This window comes from Nuphar pumila, chromosome 7 (genome assembly GCF_984573655.1).
Source record: "Nuphar pumila chromosome 7, dmNupPumi1.hap1.1, whole genome shotgun sequence".
Lineage (NCBI taxonomy): Eukaryota > Viridiplantae > Streptophyta > Magnoliopsida > Nymphaeales > Nymphaeaceae > Nuphar > Nuphar pumila.
The window spans coordinates 61,937,159-61,958,533 of NC_143255.1; positions in this window are offsets into that span (position 1 = coordinate 61,937,159).

The window sequence follows — 21,375 nt, forward strand, 5'->3', positions numbered from 1 at the left end:
TTGTTGCAAATCTGGTATAAAAATCATTTTTTTTTATGAAAAAGATGATCATAGTTTAGTATCAATCAAGCCATGGTGATGTTCGTTTTGAATCCTATTTTCTTTAGTAAAGACTATATGAATGAGAAGACCCATCCCTTCAATGGATCGGATCTCTCATCGATAGCCAATATCGAGGAAACTTCATGGATCCCTGCTTTTTTTCATTTTAAACATTACATTCATGTTAAATATGCATTTTAAGCATTTTATTAATTTAGTTTTATTGTTTTATTAATAGTTTATTTGATATGCATATTAAGGCCTGTAGAAGTTAGTGTTAGCATAAGTTACAGCCGTTATTTTATGCAGATTTTTGTTCTAATAAATCTAAAAAAAAAATCGTGGTAGTTAGGTCTGGTTTTCCATAATCTCACCTTAAAAATTTAATTCAATTCAGGTTACGGAACCCATTTAAACCGATCAAACCCTAAGTCGGTTTTTTTGTCTCTCCGAACTTTTAATTTCTACTTTAGCAGACAAAAACCTCTGACACCACCCTCGTGGGAGATTTGGATTGTCCTCCAAATATCACAGTAGATTCATGATTGAATCTACTAATGATCTGGAAATTTTTAGGTTTTTCCAGTTAGTTTTGCTATCTGTAAAAAATCGAATTTCTCAGACCTATGGGAAAATCTTGATTTTCTTTCATCAGGGTATAGACAGACCCTAATGCACCGAGTCCGCCCAATCTGTAGCCCGTCTGCAAAAACTTTCAACATGAAAGTTGTTTCTAACATGTTTTTCTGTCATTTCCCAAAATTTGGGGATTTTTAAAACTGTTTCATTATGTTTTCCAAAATTTTCTTTTCTGTTTGACAGATTTCAATATCCCAAAATTTCAGAGATTTGGGTCTCTGATAACAGCGTGCCCTTTTCCAAACCGTAACCTAAATCCCAGTCCTGTACAAAGACAAAATTTCCATCTGTTTGATAAAGACATTTTACCACAATTTCAGCCTTTTTCCCATCTGTTTACAATTTTTCCCACATTTTCTACCGAAACCTATCTGTTTCCCCTAAATCCTAGAGTCGCCGGATTCCGATCCGACTTGCCGGAGTGGCACAGCTCCGACCATAGGTCAAAACTAGAAAGTGTAAAATAAAGAAATCCTTGCCTTACTGTCCTCTGTCACCCCATAAACTTTGGGAAATTTTTATGGAAGTTTGATATCCGAAATCCCGTTTAGAATCAACATTTTAGGCGAAAATCATAAAATTTAGGGTTTTTATTTGAATTTCCATATTTTAAAATACAAAAAAAATAGATTTTCGAGATCCATTCTGTTTATAGGGTTAATTTAGGTGTTCATGCCAAATTTGGCTTAATTCAAGTTCTTTTGAGTCATATGTTATTTTATCTTTAAATTTAGAAGCGAAAATCAGGTTAAATTTGATATTTTATGATACTTTCACCTTTTTATGGTTTTTATCATGTACATGAGCATGTAGAATCATATTAGGGTTAATTTAAATGTCATTGGCATTTCACATTTTCTATTTTTGCAAAATTTATTTCAGAAAACCCTGGTTTCAAGGCTGTAGTCTTGTTGTTGGGGGTATTTTGGTCATTTTGACCATAATTTCGAAATTTCAATTTCTAATTCCATAAATTTTCATGCATATCATCATATTTCATCATATTATATTTGATTTATTTCATTTGATTTTCAAAATTTCAAAATTTATAAAATTTCTTTCAGAAAACCCTGATTTCAAGGTCATCAGGGGCATTTTGGTCATTTTTACCCCAATTTCAATATTTCAAGTTTATTTTCAAAATTTATTCATTATTTCTCATGTTTATATCAAAGGGAGTACGATTATGGGTTTATATCTGAATAATATTTGATAATTTCCAATATTTTCGGATAAATTCAGAAAAACCTACATTTTTGTGCTAACCTTATTTTCCAGTTTTCCAGGAACATTCAAAAAGAAGACTTAGTTTGATTTATTTCTTTATTTTATTCAATTCAATGTAAAAAGCAATGTAATATTTGGAATAAGAGTAACATTTTCTGCTTAGAATAGGACTGCATTGCATATAGTTTAATTTATGCAAAATTCCAATATCTGATGTATGATCCATGTGCATTTATTTCAAATTCACTATGGTTGACACGAATGGCACGTGCACAAGCTCTTATGGAGTTTATAAACTCGGTGAGATTCGTATTTATGGCCATAGTCAGAATACGAAGAAAACCAAGATTTATGATCTTCATATTAGCCACATTCAGTACACTCTTAGGCTAACTTCAAAAATGCACTGCATTTTTTAAAACTTCAAAAGGATTTCCCAATTCCTCAATTGGAATTCCCTTTTCAAATTCATATTCATTCATTCATATCATTCAAATTGCATCATTTTCCAAATCATTTCCCAATTCCATTGCAGAAAAACCAGTTTTCCCAAGAATTTTTAAGTCTTTCTTAGGATTTGTTTTTCTCAGAATCCTAAGTTTTCAAATGACATTTCAAAGCATTTCCCAAGTTCAAATGAAGATTTTCCAATGTTTTAACATTCTCAAATTTCAAAATCCCAAGTTTTCAGAAATCGATCTTCTCAGAATTCCCATTTTCCTGAGAATTCATTTTCCATTTCAAAAAATCATTTTCCAATGAATTTCCTGATTTTCCTAGAATTCTCAAATCCATTTCCTCAGAAAAGTAATTCAAAACTCAAAATAGATTTTCCAAAGTTCAAGTTTTCCTGAGAATTCATTTTCTAATCCATTTTCAGATTTCCAATGAAATTCAATGATTTTCCCAGGAATTCCATTTTCATGCACTTTTCCAACCATTTTTCAAGTATATTTCAATTTTCCAAAGAAAACATCATGTTTCTCAAACTTGCATCTTTTCAAAATTTCATAGTACAAGCCTGATTCTTTGTGCATTCTAGGAAAAATAGAGCATAATTTAGATATTTGAGTCAAGTTAAAGCACATAATTGATCCTTGGTTCAATTACCCCTGGTAAAGGCGCCAGGAACGGTTGAACCTCGTACCGACAGGCGGATCCCATTCCACGGAATTTTACCACAAATTTTCAAAACGGAGGCGAGTAATTTTCAAAAACCAATTTCAAAACTTTGGTCGAGTTTGACTCGCGAAATTCGTTTCTCTCTCGCAAGGGAGGGAAAAAAATTTTTGCGATGATAACAGGCTTGGCGACCGTGATGGGCCTGTCTTTGTCTGATCAATTATGTGCTTTGACTTAGCTCAATTATCAAAATCATGTTATATAAAATGTCAGCTTTTATTTTCTGATATTATGTGAACCTAGGAGCCTAGACTTGAACCTAGCTAACATGGATTGCATGTAGACTAGGCATGGTTTGGTAAGACCATATTGAGGAGAATTATGCATGCTCGATTAGACTTAGGTCTAAAATACAACACTCCTCAATCTAGGATTTGTGTGGAAACAATGTTTGCTTCTTCAAAAAAATTTAAAATTCTATCTCTTTAGGACTTAGAGCCCTCTGTTTGTCTGCATGTGCTCATGTTTTCAAAAACCACCCCACCTATGTCTATCTTGTCTTCACGTTGTTGGACTCTCTTCCAGAACCATAGTTCGGGACAGAGCCTCGCAACTAGGCCACTTATTTGGGCTAACCCCCCCTGCCACGTACCAAGGGCCATAGTCCAACGTATATCGGCAGGTGCTCAAGGATGTTGGGAAAACACAAGCTTAAAACCAGAGATAAATTTTTATGCCACGTACATCGAGCCTCGGCTCGAGTATATCAGCATAACTGGATTGGACAGAGTTGATCTGAGCCTAGAGTCAGGATTAGGGTCCTAAAGTTCTTTCAAAATCAATGCATTTAGAGTTGGCTTCTTAGGGATTGCTGCATGTGCATAATTGTTTGTAATTGAATGTATGATATTCATTTTCGCCTTATTTTCTCATATTTTTCCAAATTTTTCTAAAATACCGAATAATTTTCCCAAATACCTCATTTTTCATCTTTTATGAAATATCTCCTTTTTCTCAAAAACCCTGGACGATTTTTCCAAATTATCTACCTTTTCTTTAAAACTCCAGGAGATTTTCCATTCTTTCGTTCCTCTGGACTTCGAATTTCTAGCTTTTTATCCTGCCTGCAATTTTCAAAATTCTTGTATTTTTCCAATGTCTAAATTCCAATTTTCCTATCTTTCAGTCCAATGGCATCCAGTCAGCTCGACTCTGTTTTTCCCGAGGGTCACATCTCCTACGAGGTGCGACAAAGTCTTCTTGAGCATCGAGCTCTCTGCATCGGACCCTTCTTCCCCCGATGGTACTATGTCTGGTTCAAAAACTTCTCTCGTATGTTTCCGAACCACTTGAGCGATTGCGGGTTGGAACTGGCATCTGCAGTGGGAAAGTTGACAGTCAACGGCAATCTGATCCATGCGCTGGCAGAGCGGTGGAATCCGCGTACTTGCACATTTTGGTTTCCGTGGGGCGAGATGACACTACTGATGGAAGATCTTTCAGAGATTATGGGACTGCCTGAGCCAGCCGGTCAGCCTGGAGATCCGTTAGAACAACAATTTCTGATCAATGTCAAGGGTCTAAACCCTAAAGATGTTGTAGCTCGCATGACAGGGCTCAAGTCTTGGCCACTGATTGAGAAAAATGGGAATGAGTACGTGAGCGTGATCGAGACCTACTGACTGTATGGAGAATTCACAAAAGTCAGCTCGTTGTCCAGGACAACTCGAGAAAGAATCCAGCATGCGATGGTTCTGTGTACTGTGGGACTTGCTTTCTTTCCAAATAAACAAAATAATGTGGATGTCAGAACAATTCAGCTTTTGAAAAGATGGTGAAGTCGACAGACCAACCGTCTCTCGATAGCCATGGCCGCGCTTGCTTTTTTATACAGAGGACTGACCCGCTTCACAATGGGAGAGTCTATCTTAGTCGAGGGATGTACCTATGCTCTTCAGTCTTGGTTCCTTCAGCATGTGCCGACTAGAGCGAGTTCGTTCAGATACAACGACAAGGAACTCCTTCCAGTTGCGCGATATCGGTTCCTGATCGATTATCTGCAGGAAGAGAAGTGGTGTGGGACTATTTTGATCGAGAATTATCGCCTCCCAGATACACCTATGCATATGGCAAGAGATTCAAGCTGCTTGGTCCATTCTTCTGCGCCTACTATCATCCAGAGCAGTGTGTTCGACAGTTTTCTAAGAGACAAAAACACATAGAGATGCGGCTGCTATCAGGAGTCGTGCCAGAGTTTGACCTTATATCAGCACAGTGGTCCGGAACATACCATTCTGCCAGATATGGCTGGGACTCTTCTGTTACTCTTCCACTTTTTCCTGGCCCTCGTGTCTCTGCTAGTTATAAAGAGTGGTGGCAAATTGTCTGTCTGCCCCCTCTTTCCCAAGTTTATTATTGATACAATCATGTTTTCCTTTCAATAAATAAAAATCTTGCAAATTCTTCAATTCTTGGTTTGACGACCTCGCCTAGGTAACAAGGCATAATTTTCAGTTGTTTATTTTCTTTGCAAAGGAATGACAACGCAATTGTCGTAATCCCAACGATGACTCAATCCCTAGTAATGGGTTATTCTTTCAATTGTCTACCAAAATTCTCAGCAAATATTCTCTTCCAATCAAAATCTCTTTCAAAAGCCTAATCATCAATTTTGCCCTGCAGAGAGCATTCGTGATATTCAATGGTTTAGACAAGGTCAGGGAAGAAAACTGCACCAGTTGAGAGCATCGCATATTCAACAACCTCGGACGAAGAAATGGATTCCCCGCGCTCGGGCAAAAATCAAGGGCAGCAGGTTGAGGATGACATGGATCCTCAGATATATGCCATGTTAAAAAAGATGATGAGCAAGATGCTGGCTGAACAAGCTGAAGCCAGTGCAAAGAAGACCCAAGTCAAGCAGAAGGCAAAGGGCCAGGTAATCAAAAAGGGTTTTGAAGTTGTCTAAGAAGCCTATTCAGGATGTTGATACAACAAATGAAGGGAAATCAATAGAGGACACTGATGAAGAATATGAAGCTCAACAAGCATTTCAAAGATCCCCTCATAGACAAGGGATAGCCTATAAATTGAAGAGTCAAGCAATGGATGATCTAGTCCAAGTGCAGTTGAAGAAAATGGCTGAGGTGATTTAAAAATTTGTAAGACCGTGACAAGGGCAAGAAGGTCTTCGCGAGCAAAAACCTCTACGAAGGCATCACTCCTGTCAGGAATAATCAAGATCCAAAAAAGAATATGAAGTCTGCCTTCTTCGTTAATGCCAACCACGATGATTGCAAAGATAGCAAAGGCAATCATACAAGTCAGAAAGAGAAATCTTCTAAGCAGATTGGAAAATTGAGTCAACAGAAAGAAAAGATAAAGCAAGACGACTGGGGTTACGATCGCCAATTTACTCCTCTCGAGCAGTCTCTCGATGAAATCCTTGAATATATGTTGGCCAAAGAATTGGTAAAACTCTCAAAAGTCACAAATCCTCCCACAATCATGGGAAGATTTATGGACCAGTTCTGCAAATTCCATCGGGCGGTAGGGCATGATACCGACCACTGTTTTGTCTTCAAGAACATTGTCCAAGATTATATCGACAAGAATTTATTCGTTGAGAATGAGAAAGAATATTGGTCAACTATCTCGGCCAAGTCTCAACAGAAGTCAAGCAATCAACAAAAAGTACAACATGACGGTCGGAACCAGGACCGCAAGATGGCCCCATTGGATCAAATACTCGAGATTTTCCTAGAATACATGCTCACAAAAGATATGGTCGGATCTCCAGAGGCTCACTTTACTCTTTCTGCCGATGATTGCAATCATGATAACTATTCAGAGGGATCTAAGGGCCAAAAAAAAAAGTTCTCCAACAATGATAAGCCTCTTCAATCTAGTCCTCAGCATAAAGAGAAAGGTCAAGAAAATCCAAAGCACAAGGATTGGCGAAAGGATCGAAAGTTCACCCCTCTGAATTAGACACTAGAGAGTGTTCTGGAATACATGCTCGCAAAAGATATGATCCGTTTACCTAAAGTAGCTGATCCTGCAACAGTCATGGGCAGATTCAAAGAAAAATTCTGTAAATTTCATCGGGCAGTAGAGCATGACACTGAGAATTGTTTCGTCCTGAAGAATATCATTCAAGATCGCATCGACAAGAATCTCCTTGTTGAAAATGAGGAAGATACCAGTTGACCATCCTGATCAAGTTTTTCAAGAAACTGATAATGTCAAGGTTATGTCATCTTTAATCATTTTGCTTTTGGTCATTTTAAAAGGACAATACAGTCCCAGTTTTCTTACCAACTTTTTATTTCTCTTCAATGATTGAATAAATTACTCATTTTCCTCATAAACTTTATGTCACCTTTTATTCTTCTTCTCTGCAAAATGTTCTTTCATGAGGAATGACCCTCTTCAGAGTCCCAGAATCAATCCAAAGTCAGAAAGCATTCTTAAAATATCAATTACTTATCCTTTCATCCAACTTCTCACTCTCCAGTTATACTGGGGCATTATTTTGAAAATTATCTTCAAAACATCCTGTATGCAGGCAGGATCAAACAAATCTCTTATTTTGCATGCATGTGCATTCATTTACATAATTTTGCATTCATTTGCATTTACATGCATTCATTCGTATCCATTTACATTCATTTGCATCAAATTCATTTCCCCTTTAGGTTAAGGGATAAACCTGAACTACCCATTCAGGATAAGGGATAAATCCTGAGACCCCGACAGTTGTCTAAGTCATCGTGAGGATGAAGATTGAAAATCTCTCATTAGAATCAGTTGGGTAAATTTTCAAAAAATCCAGTGTTCGTGCTGGTAAAATTTTCAAAATCCAGTGTTCGTGCTGGTAAGATTTTCAAAAACCAGTGTTTGTGCTGGTAAAATTTTCTAAATCCAGTGTTTGTGCTGGTAAATCTTTAAAATCCAGTGTTCGTGTTGGTAATTCTTCCAAAAACAGTATTCGTACTGATCCATTTTCAAAATCCAATACTTATACCTGGTTCATTTCCAAAATCCGGTATTCACACTGGTACATCTTTCAAAATCCAATTGTTATTGGTTGGACTTTCAAAATCCAATTTTTATTGGTCAAACTTTCTAAATCTGGTTTACTGGTTAATGTTTTCAAACTTAATCCATGTTAGTCTAGTTTTCTTTGGGATTCGAGTTTCGACTTGAATTTCCTTTCCTTCTAACCGGTCTAGTTTTCCTTCGGAATTCGAGTTCCGACTCGAATTTTCTTTCCTTCTAATTAGTCTAGTTTTCTTTCGAGATTCGAGTTCCGACTCGAATTTTCTTTCCTTCTAACCGGTCTAGTTTTCCTTCGGGATTCGAGTTCCGACTCGAATTTTCTTTTCTTCTAATTAGTCTAGTTTTTCTTCTGGATTCGAGTTCCGACTCAAATTTTCTTTCCTTCTAACCGGTCTAGTTTTTCTTCAGGATTCGAGTTCCGACTCGAATTTTCTTTCCTTCCAATGGATCTAGTTTTCCTTCGAAGATTTGAGTTCTGACCTGAATTTTCTTTTCCTTCTGAATTGGTCTAAAAAATTAGAGTTCTGACTCTAATTTTCTTCCAAATCCAATTCAAATGTCTAGAATTGGTCTAGAAAATTAGAGTTCCGACTCGAATTTTCTTTCAAAACCCAATTCATTTAGTTTTTCCTTGAAGATTTGAATTCTGATTCGAATCTTCCCTCAAAACCTAGTTTAGCACCTGGTCCATTCAAAGCTCACAAGTTGAATCCTTCCTTCTTAGACTGTGATCCTTAGGTTAAATCCCTAAGAAATTGATAGTTCGTAGGTTGAACCCCTGCGGAACCAATGTGATTTGTAGGTTGAACCCCTTTCAAACCAGTCTCATCCTCAAAAATTTGATCTGTAGGTTGAATTCCTATTGATCTCAGATTCTTAGGTTGAACCCCTTCGGAACTAATCCCAATGCCAAAAATTTGATTTGTAGGTTGAAGTCCTCCTAATCCAATATTCTTTATAGTCCTTAGGTCGAACTCCTTTTGGATTGGTATTTTTCAGATATTTGATATATAGGTTAAAGTCCTCATGATCCACGTTCTTAGGCTGAATCCATATTGAACTCATGTCGTTCCCAGTGAACCCATGTCGTTCTCAATAGAACCAATGTCGTTCTTAGGCTGAATTCCTATTGAACCCATATTGTTCCCAGTAAACCAATTCTCAATTTCAACTTCCAGGTCATCCAATTTCCAATTTTTCAATTTCCAATCCCAACTTTGACCTTCGGGTCAATCAAATTCCAATTTCGGCCCTTAGGCCATCCAATTACCAATTTCAGCCCTCGGGCCACCCAATTTCTCAATTTCCAATTTCCAATTTCAAATACCAAATTTCAAATTTCAAATTTTCAATTTTTCAATTTCCAATTTCGACCTTCGGGTCAATCAATTTCCAATTTCTAATTTCCAATTTCCAATTTCCAATTTCCAATTTCCAATTTCCAATTTCCAATTTCCAATTTCCAATTTCCAATTTCCAATTTCCAATTTCCAATTTCCAATTTCCAATTTCCAATTTCCAAATTTCCAATTTCAAATATCAAATATCAAATATCAAATTTCAAATTTTCAAATTTTCAAATTTTCAAAATTTCAATTTCCAATTTCGACCCTTTTGGTCACCGAATACCAATTTCAATCATTTCCTCTTGCGAGAGACCCTTTTTCCAGGGAGAGTTCGAGGGAGCTCGATCTTTTCGCATGCTATCCTTTGTTCACTTAGCCCCTTTTCAGGGAGAGTTTGAAGGGACTCGTGTCTTTGTGAACCGTTTGCAAAACAAAATTCTAATTTCATACAAGGAACCCTTAGTTCAGGGAGAGCTTCGACAAAAGTTCGCTTTCCTTGTGATCACAATTTCGTACTAGGCCATTTCATCGTGAAGGACCCTCTTTTCAGGGAGAGTGTGATAGACTCGCTCCTTCATGACCAATTCACCGACCTCACCATTACCGCCCCCCTTTCCATAAGAGAAACCTAATATTAGGAAGTTTTGATGAAAGCTTAATTTCTCTTCGTAAGTTCGTTTTGCAAACACCTCCTCTTCAGTGAAGAGAGGAGTAATTTCTATTTCCAATTTCTGAATCTTCTCCTTTGGGGAAAGGAGAAGAAATTTTTTGTCATGGATGCATTGCATTGTGCTTCAAATACTCGCTTCCACCAAGGATTTCAAGAAAATCTTGCCAATTTGTCATTAAATATTTGTTGATTTCAAAAATTTTATTGCACAAAAAACATTACCTCAGAATACCTTCAGTATTGTTTCTGAAAGGTCAAAGCTTTTGTGAAAAAGGATTCAAAATTCAAATTCTTTCTACTGGCCAACCAAAAGGATGAACAATAAATCCTCGATATGGCCAGCAAAAGGAAATTCAATGTTGTTGCAAAGCCATAAGTGATCGGTAATGATCGCAGTCAATGACACATTTTTAAAGATTATTCTTGAAAAATAAAGCAGTCAAAATATCCTGGGTGATACAGAAAAATCCATTAAATCCCTATATCTCCTCAATCACCTAAGCTGCGATTAAATATCTGCAAAAGGGATCTCTCAATTGTCGTCAAGATGAAGGCGAATTTGGCGAGTAGACCCCCGGGGCCAAAGAAGATTTGAATAATCTATAAGATGACGGAGTTTGTGACGGATCCTTCCAGGGAAAGTTCAGAGCACCGTCAAGATGAAGGCGACTGCGATGAGCCTCCCGACAAACCCTAAAGGATATTTAATTTTCGCTATTATCAAGAGATTTTCAACCAATGAGCCAATAACCGTCGATATAATCCCTAAGAGAAAAAGAAGGATCGGAACATCTCCAAGATGAAGAAGTTTGTGACGTACCCTTCAAAAAAAAAAAGAGAAAAGTCAGAACATCTCCAAAATGAAGGATGATGTAATAAAATCCCCAAAAGCCTAAGAGAGCTCTAATTCTGCCAAAAAAGAAAAAAAAAAGTGGGCAGAAAGATCATCATGAGAAAAGAATCCCAAGATATCAGACTGCCGAATCTGTCAAGAATCTTCTTTAAAATTTGTGAAATTCTATTATTAATATTCCTTCACCAATTGCTTTCACAATATCAAGAATACTCTCTTTTCTATTCATATCAAGGAAATTGATAGACGCCTTGAAAGAAAGTCAATTGCAAGAAATTTGAATCTTGATTCTACGAAGTTAAGCCCAGTCGAAGGTAATACTTCAGGTAGAAAAGAGAGAATATTTTCAAAACAATGTGCATCATTTTAAATTATTTTGAATCAACAATAATTTTCAACATTTTGACAATATTTCTAGTTATTCCGGCGTGAAGCGAGAGCTTGAGGTTCATCTTTGGCGCATCCTGACATCAGTTGTTATCCCTTTTAAGGACTTGATAACGGGAGTTTTCAAGGTTCCTTCCCTTCTGTTGGTATAATCTAAGCGCTTGGGCTCTCAGATTCGCACACTTCCCTGTGTCCCCACTGTCCCACCATAGACAGTTCAATTTTGGCTTGAGGTTAAGCCACCAATCATTTTCTCGCAAAAGGTTACCAATTTCAAAAGTTATTTAGTCTCAGCAATGAGGCACCTAAAATCAAACCCCTTTTCAAGCTTTAGGGACCCCAATTTCATGCTTTTGCAAAACCCCTATCGGATTCATTGTGCGGAAATCCGAAGGTTCCATCATGGTTTCTTCCTTCGAGGATTCCATTCATTTTCCTCCCAATCAGGATAAGGGTACAAACCTGAGTCTCCTTTGATGAGTTATTTCATTCCCCGGTCAGGTTAAGGGTCAAACCTGAGCCTCGTTTCTACACGAGGTATTTTTTCGTCCCATTCAGGTTAAGGGCAAAACCTGAATCTCACTTCTTTTTGAAGTAAAATTTTCTTCTTCATTCTTCATTTCATATCTACCATTTTCATCAGGGCTAATATTTTTATATCCAGTGAGATCCTTCTAACTGGGGCATTTTTATAGCCCAAATTTGGTGTGTTTTTCTTTGCCACTAAGCTCGTCTTCAAGCCGGCTTAGTAGAAAAGAGGGGCATCTGTAAACACCCAAAATTTTCCTTATCCATTCTCAAACAACTCTTCTCGTGCAGTGCCAACCCTGTCAGGTCAGTGTAGGAGTCAAACCCTGAGTCAGTTTCAGAAAATCACCATTTTACCCATTTTCATTAGGAAAATTACCATTTTACCCCTAGGTTATCCTGAACCCTAGTCAGTCGGAGTCAAGAAAGTTCACTGGTCAGTTCAGAACATTTAGAATATCAGTCATTCCAAGCTCATCTGAGCTCACAGTGAGAAGACCATTTCTATTTCTGACCATTCCTGCCAAAATGGGATCATTTCTTCAGAAATAAGCTCATTTCTCACTCAAATCTAAGCCAATTGTCTCTGAGTCAGTCATTCACAGTCAGTCATATTTCCCAGAGTCTAACTTCAGCTCACTAGGAGTTCAAATGCTTCAATTTCAGTTTAAAATCATTTCCAAGTGTTTAGGAGCCCATTTTTGCTCGTTCCAGCTCTTTCAGCTGAAATTGAGCTGAGTTCAGTCAGTTGAGCTAGTGTTCGAGCTTTGATTTTAGTTCATGTCAGTATAACTGATCTTTGTTTCAGCTCAAAGTCAGCTCAGGTTCGTAATTCACTTCGCTTCAGTGACCATTCCGTACTATTTTTCTAAAAATGATAGCTTTTCTTGAAAATTTAGTCAGAAAGGTCAGTTGAGTCAGTGCCTGGTTAGTTCACATGAGTTCTGAAACTCTAAAACCCAGCTCAATCTAGCTCATTTTAGTTTAATTCAGCTCGAACCCCAATTTTCAGTGTCACTCTAGCCCAGTAGAGTCCCAAAAACCATTTCTTGAGCTATTTTGCAAATTTTATCAATTTTAATGCTTTTTGAACTGGTACAACTGTCAATCGGGGTCTAACATCCAAAATTCTTCATTCAGGGTCTGCATTTCACATGTCAGTTCTCATCATTTCATATCATTTCTCAGCATTTCATAACATTTCATCACATTTTATTTCATTTTCGAAGTCCAGAACTCCAGTTTTATAAATTTCAATCCAGATTGAGTTTTAAAACTTTTCAGAAATCAATTCAAACCTCGGGTTTCCAAAATTGACATTTTTATCCCCAGGAGTCTAAATTTGGAAATATTTTCTCAAGAAAAATAATCTGGATTTATTTCACACTCAAATTTTTAAATTCTACATTGGATTTGCTTCGCAACGGGGTATTGAACTTCAAAATCCGAGCTCATTTCAAAAACTACCAAAAATAGCTCGTTTAGTTTGGAAATATTTTCTCGAGAAAAACAATCTGAATTTCTTTCAAAATCAAATTTTCAAATTCTATATTGGATTTGCTTCGCAACGGGGTATTGAACTTCAAAACCGAGCTCATTTCAAAAACTGCCAAAAATAGCTTGTTTCGTTTGGAAATTTTCTGAAAAGACTATTTTACCCCTTTAATCATCAAAATGAATTTCAAAAGTGGAATTTGGACCCGCTCTGAGATGGCCCATCCATTTGCATTTTCTTGTTTTAATTTATAAGAAAAGAAAAAAATGTATCTTTTTCTTTATTTTTTTTCTTTATTTTATTTTATTTTTTTTATTATTTTATTCTTCCTAAGGTGGGACCCACAAGGGGGTCGACCACCCTAGCCCACCTTACAGCCCACCTCCTTTCTTCTTTTTCCTCCATTTTCTCTTTTTTATTTATTTTTTATTTTTTGTTCTATATTTCTTTTCTTTCTTTCTTCTTCCTTTTTTCTTTCTTTCTTTCCTCCTTTCTTTCCTCTCTCTCCACCTACGTAGACCCCTTTTTCTCCTCCTTCTTCTTTCCTTTTCCTTCTTTCCCCTTTCTTCCTTACTCCCTTTGGATTTCCCGTAAAAGCAATGGCTGCAGCCATTCACGTATATTCTTTCATGAAATATTATTAGTAACTTAGGTTTTGAGTTAATCAAAACCTAAGTTATGATAAAAAGGAAAAAAAAAGGATACGGCTGCCGAAAAAAATCCCTCAACGCATCTGTAACGCCCCGGATTTTCAAAACAAAGCTAAGTTAAAATTTTCATGGATTTCTTTTTTTTTCTTTGCAGCGGAACTTAGAAAAGCTTTTAGCAGCGGAATAAGACGATAATGAGTCATCGGTTTTAGAAAACTCCGAGCACGTTGCAGGTATGTGGCCAAGCAACTCATTGACCACCAAAGTGTTCCATTTTATCGAAAGCACATGTTTATTACAACACTACTGCTTAGAAAAGCAGTGAAGGTTCAAAAAAGGAGGCAGTACAACTCTGTCTAGAGAAACCCTGGAACTTGATGCCGCCTTGCTCCGCATATCGCCACGCAGGTTCAACACCTGAAATCCCCATTAAACGGGGTCAGAACCACTGATGGTCTGGTAAGTAGGCAAACACCTATCTATTCAACTCAAGTAAATGCATAGACCACTCAGGGTCGCAGTTCGTAATACGACGCTCAAGCCTCCATGACTTAGCGTATATCGCACAAGCCTCATCAGGGCTATGAGTTGAACATCCATGCAAGTCGTCATGACTTCGCATAAGCCTCTTCAGGGCTGTGAGTTAGAATAACCTCTCAAGTCTCTACGACTTAGCCTTGACTTTCTCAGAGTCACGAATGGATGTCTAGCTCAAGCCTTTATGCTTGGCACATCCGTATCCTACGAATCTAAGGACAGCTCTTCGAGCTTCACTTAGTCGTACGGATATCAATGGGGTTCTTTCCCAATCGGTCCAGTAGTATACCGACCATGACACCTTCACAAAGGTTATGCAGGACTGACTCAACAACGTCATCCACTCATACATTCAAAGTAGCGTTGTACCTAAGCTAATGCTTTGTTTCGATAATTGCACCTCCCCCTGGGCTTAGGGGACTCATATCTGAGCGACAACGCGACGATCTGGGGGTTGATTATTCTATGTATTTTAGATACCCCAGAGGCCTGTTGACCCCATCCCCCTAGTAGGACGGTACAGCATACCGGAAGAGATCCTTACTACGTATCCGAATGCATTCTGCTACTGCAGTAGTTGGGTTCAATCCTTAGATATTTAAGGATAACCACGACCTCCATACCTCTGAGTGACGAAGGCCATCAATGAACTCTATCAGGTTCGGGTGAAATATATGTCACTCAAGGCTGCGCCATCACCGTCTTCCTCGGTGAGAAATTCTGAAAGGGGCCTGCCGGTCTTACAATTACTTGACGAACATTGCATGCCTATAGGGCAGCCTTTGAGAAGTATGTACCCGACCCCAATCAACCACACGGTTTTCACCGTGGAACAAAGGTTTTATTCATATGCATGCTTAACTCTGCTCTCGGCACTTCGGCCTTGACGAGCACTTCACCTCTTTCGGTTGAAACAACACACTCCGGCTCAGCGGCCCTTACGAGTCTAGTTGTCTGATAATTCTCAATGAGCATGCACATGACTCGATCTCTACGGATCGGCTACTCGGCGTATTTTTACGCAACGAGCTCAGGACCTCGTCAAGGCGCTACCACTACTTTGGCGCAACGGCTCTTACAAGTATGATGCCCTTGCAGGTGTCAGGGAGACGAGTCATTCTGACATCGTTCCAACAAAGGACATCATTGTGCCACTTAACTGGTTTTGGCAGCTCTTCTGCCAACCATTCTGTCAACACCTTCTCTGCTCTACCGGCAGTGGTGCGACGAACCTTTCTACATTGTAGAAGGCGTTCTATAACTGGGTAGCACTTCTGCTACGTTCTTTCTGAGCCATTCTTAGCTCCTTCAGGAATTTCAGCAGCACTTCCTCTCTTTTACGGAGAAAGCGTGCGTTTCTTTTATCCATTTCAGCGGCATCTCCCCTCTTTGGTGGGAAATCGCTACGCTTAACTCGGGAAATGGATGCGCACCGTTGTGCGTACTTTGCATCCATCAAGGTTGCAGGAACCTTGGGCCATAGCCAGGCCATATGTAATTGATTTAGTCTTTACGTAAAGAGCATTTTGCCAAAAGGCGAAGCCTTTCCAATAGGGGCTTCATTCGTCAAGCAGAATCTTGTACGATGAGCGGTAAGGGAATCGCATGGGCGATTTTGGAGTTAATCTCCATTTGAACGCTCACTTACGCGCCATATATGTAATATAAGCAGAAGCCTGTGCTTTATACAGCGGCGGCGTAAAGAAAATGCATATACTATTGTTCAGGGTGTATAACTGAACGAAATATTCTACATATATAACAAAGCAGAAGCCTTGGCATCGTTCGACGCGACGGCGTAAGTAAATACATTGCAGAAAGCAGGAGCCTTGGCATCGTTCGACGCGACGGCGTAAGTAAATGCATAATCGGAAGTGCAGTAATCGGAAGTACAGAAAGCAGGGAGCCTTGGCATCATACGACGCGACGGCAAAGGTAAATTACATGGCCTGTGCGATATAAGACGCGTCGGCAGTATCAGCAGATATACACCTAGATCTGTATCCAACGATAGTTACGAGGCGAGCGAGTGAACACCGAAGTGTCCTAGAGGGCTCAACCAAGAACTAGGGTGAGATACTATTTTGAAGTACGCATATACTGCGTATTCGAACATATATATCCGACGATAGTTACGAGGCGAGCGCGTGAACACCGAAGTGTCCTAGAGGGCTCAACCAAGAACTAAAGCAAGATACTACTTCAGAAAGTATATGCTATATACAAACAATCAAATACTTGAGAGAGATGGTTTAATGAAGCGAACTTACTTCAATTTGAGGAAGAAACGACTCCGATTGCTTCAAACGCTTCGAACGAGGCTCGACTTCGAAAAAGGATCAACTTCGAACTTTGGACGAAAAAGGACTTGGACTTTGACTTTGAACCAAACCAGGTTCAAGTCAAGTCAACTGGGTTCAGACTTAGGTCAAGTAGGTTCAAACCTAGGTCAGGTGGGTTAGGACCAGGTCAGGCAAGCTCAGACCAGGTCAAGCAGGCTCAGGCTAAGTCAGGCAGGCTCAGACCAGGTCAGGTGGGCTAGGCTAGGTAGGGGAGGTTTGGAAAAGGAGGAGAGAGAGAGGGGTTGGCGATTTTCTAAAGGAGGGGGGGTCCTCTATTTATAGGTTCTGAAACTTGGGCCCCAAGTTTCAGAATCCCCTCTTTACCCTTGGGCTTTTCTGAGAATCCCTTCCATGGAAGGTGCTGGAAGGAGCTGGAAGGCTCTGGAAGGTGCTGGAATATTCTAGAATCTTCTAGAATATTTTCTGAGAAATATTTCTGTGGGTCCCACCCATATTTCTGTGGGTCCCGCAAGAATTTCGGGTTTTCGACGATTTTTTTCTGAAAAATTCTGAGTACGCCATTATCTTCGTATTGATGCCACTAAGAAAGTTGGCTCGCAGGAATCCTTTGATTTTGTTCAGATAGGAAGTTATGGCTTCCAGAGTGTTTGAGCATATATTCGCGATTCGACGAATATCCTAAGTGTAACTGGCTCGCAGGAATTGATTCGTTTCGCATTCTGAGAAAAATGTCATTTTTACCGGTAAATGCCTCATGAATTTTATTCAGATATTTTCTGAAAAATTGCGAGTCTTACATCATTACCCCCTTAAAGGAATTTCGTCCGCGAAATTCAGCTAAGAGTACAAGGTGAGGAGTTCAGGATATTTATCCCGCATATCCGATTCGGGCTCTCAAGTGCAATCATCGACTCCGTGATGTTGCCATCTTACTTTGACAAGTGGAATGACCTTTGTCCTTAGCACTCGCTCCCGTCGGTCCATGATCTCTACTGGTCTTTCTTCCACCGTCATATCCTCCTGGATGTCAATATCTTCATGTTGGATGACGTGGGAAGGGTCGTGAACGTATTTTCTAAGCATTGACACATGAAATACATTGTGTATCTGTGTATACTGCGGTGGCAATGCTACTCTGTAGGCGGTCTCTCCTATCCGGCTCAAAACCTCGAAGGGACCAACGAATCTGGGGCTGAGCTTCCCCTTCTTTCCGAAACGAAACACACTCTTGGTTGGGGAGACCTTGATAAAAACCTTATCTCCAACCGCAAAAGTGAGTTCCCTACGCCGCTGATCAGCGTAGCTCTTCTGTCGACTCTGAGCAGTCAGTAGCTTCTTCCTGATCATGTGGACCTGCTCAGTATAATGCTGCAACACTATGGGCGAGTCCAAGGTTCGCTCACCCACTTCACCCCAATGGATTGGTGATCTACAGGGTCGCCCGTACAAGGCTTCATACGGTGTCATCCCAATGCTAGCGTGGTGGCTATTATTATAAGCAAATTCAGTCAACGCTAGGTGGGAATCCCAATCACCTTTCCATTCTAGCATACAGGCTCTTAGCATATCTTCGAGAGTATGTATGGTTCGTTCTGATTGCCCATCTGTTTGGGGATGGAATGCTGTACTGAACTTGAGTTTCGTCCCCAGGGCTCTTTGAAGCTGCTCCCAAAAGTGAGAGGTAAATTTCGGGTCATGATCGGATATGATCGAAATCGGCACTCCATGGAGTCTAACGATTTCCCGAATGTAGATCTCCGCCAATCGTTCAGTTGAGTATCGAGTGTTGATTTGCAGGAAGTGAGCAGACTTGGTGAGTCTGTCTACGATCACCCATATTGAGTCATGTTGTCTCTTGGACCGAGGTAATCCAACGATGAAATCCATCGTAATGCCCTCCCATTTCCATTCTGGAATCTCGATCCGTTGCATTTTTCCACCAGGTCGTTGATGCTCAATTTTTACTTGCTGGCAGATTAAACACCTTGAGACAAATGTAGCCACATCCCGTTTCATACCCCTCCACCAGTACTTTCTCTGTAAGTCCCGAAACATTTTCGTACCTCCAGGGTGAATGGTGTATTTGCTGTTATGAGCCTCCTGGAGTACTTCTTGTCTTAGCTCAGGGTTATTTGGGACCCAAATCCTTTCTTCCATCCATATTCCTCCATCTTCTTTTAAATGGAAGAAAGTGTCATCTCTTTCGGCACGAGCTTTTAATTCCAAGTACTGGGGGTCCTTGAACTATTCGGCTACAATGCGATCGAGGATCTCGATATGGATTGTCAGGCATGACAATCGAATCTTTCCTGGGTCAGCCAGGAATGGCTTCCAACTGACAAAATCCTCCATCAGCTTCCATTGTTCGGTGAGGCTGGCCAGAGTGCCAACAGTCTTGCGACTAAGGGCATCTGCTACAACATTCGCCTTTCCAGGGTGATAGGAAAACGTGAATTCATAGTCTTTGAGGAATTCCAGCCATCGCCGTTGCCGCATATTAAGTTCTTTTTGAGAAAAGAGGTATTTTAGGCTTTTATGGTCCGACATGACCTCAATTTTCTCTCCATACAGGTAGTGTCGCCAGATTTTAAGCGCGAACACTACCGCGGCAAGCTCCAGATCGTGGGTTGGATAGTTTTTCTCATGAATTCTTAACTGACGGGATGCATAGGCGATTACTTTGCCATGCTGCATCAATACACAACCCAGACCCGTTCCCGAGGCATCGGTATAAGCAATGAAGCCTCCCTGACCATAAGGTAAGGTAAGGACAGGGGCAGTGGTAAGCCTCTGTTTGAGAACCTCAAAGCATTCCTTACACTGGTCAGTCCATTCAAACTTGACTCCCTTTTTCAGTAATTTCGTCATTGGTACGGCGATTCGGGAGAAGTCCTGTATGAACTTCCGATAATATCCGGCAAGTCCAAGGAAGCTGCGGACCTCAGTGATATTTTCTGGCTGCTTCCAGTCTATCACAGCTTCGACCTTCGCGGGATCTACTGCGATTCCATCTTTTGAGATCACATGGCCAAGGAACATTACTTTGTCTAGTCAGAATTCACATTTTGAAAACTTGGCATATAACTGATTATCTTGAAGGGTTTTCAAGACGATTCTCAAGTGCTCCTTGTGTTGTTCCTCATTCTCTGAATACACGAGAATGTCATCAATGAAGACGATGACAAAAGTGTCTAAGTATGGTTTAAACACTCGGTTCATCAGGTCCATAAAGACAGCAGGCGCATTTGTAAGTCCGAAGGGCATTACTACGAACTCATAATGGCCATATCTCGTTCTGAAGGCAGTCTTAGGTATATCCTCCTCCTTAACTCTGAGCTGATGGTATCCAGACCTGAGGTCGATCTTGGAGAACACTCTCGCTGTTCTGAGCTGATCGAATAAGTCCTCAATCCGAGGCAACGGGTACTTATTTTTAATGGTTGCCTGGTTAAGCATCCGATAATCGATGCATAACCGAAGGGATCCATCCTTCTTCTTTACAAATAGTACCGGGGCTCCCCATGGTGACATACTTGGTCGGATGAACCCTTGTTCCATCAGTTCTTCCAACTGACACTTCAACTCACTGAGTTCAGCTGGTGCCATACGATAAGGGGCTTTGGATATTGGCGTTGTTCCAGGTAAGGATTGAATTCCAAATTCAACCTCACGAAGTGGCGAAAGTCCTGGCAATTCCTCAGGAAACAGATCGGGAAACTCCCGCACTACTTCCAAACTCTCAAGGGGTTGGTCGTTGGATTTTTCTGCCGAGAGACTCAACAGGAAGGCCACACAACCCTTCCTAAGGTATTTTTGTACCTTAAGTGCTGATATGAGCCTTTTTTGTGGAACTGGTTTGAATAACCGGTATTCCATCTTAGGTAAGCCGGGTCGAGATAGAATCACTCTGCCCTCGCGGCACAGAATCTTGGCATTATTCTGAGCCAACCAATTCATTCCCAGAATGACATCGTACTGTATCATATCGATCAGGATGGCGTCAGTAGGCAAGTGTTGCCCTGCTATCTCAATATCCAAATTTTTCACACACCGGATACATTTGGTGCGTGAACCCAACGGGTTATATACTTCGATCATTTTATCAATCGGTTGCACCGAGGCGTGGAGTTGTTCGGTGAAATCGTCGGAGATAAACGTATGAGTAGCACCACAATCAAACAAGACGTAAGCTGCATGTCCATTAACAGGTATGGTGCCTTCAATGAGGTCACCGGTTTCGACTTGTTCAGTCGTTACAGCGTATACACGACCTGCAGCAGGCCTTTGTTCTACTCTAGGTGGGGGTCGTTGGACTTGTGTTCGTTGTGGTACTTGTTGAGAGGGTCCAGCAGATCCGGCATTCCTCCTCTGCTCATCAATAAGCTTCTTCCTGCATTGTCTTGCAATGTGACCCACTTTGCCACAGTAGAAGCATCCACCTGTGTCACGTGGACATGGTCCTCTTGCGTGATTAACATGGCATTTTGGGTTGGACTGCAGGTTGTTTGGAGCCAT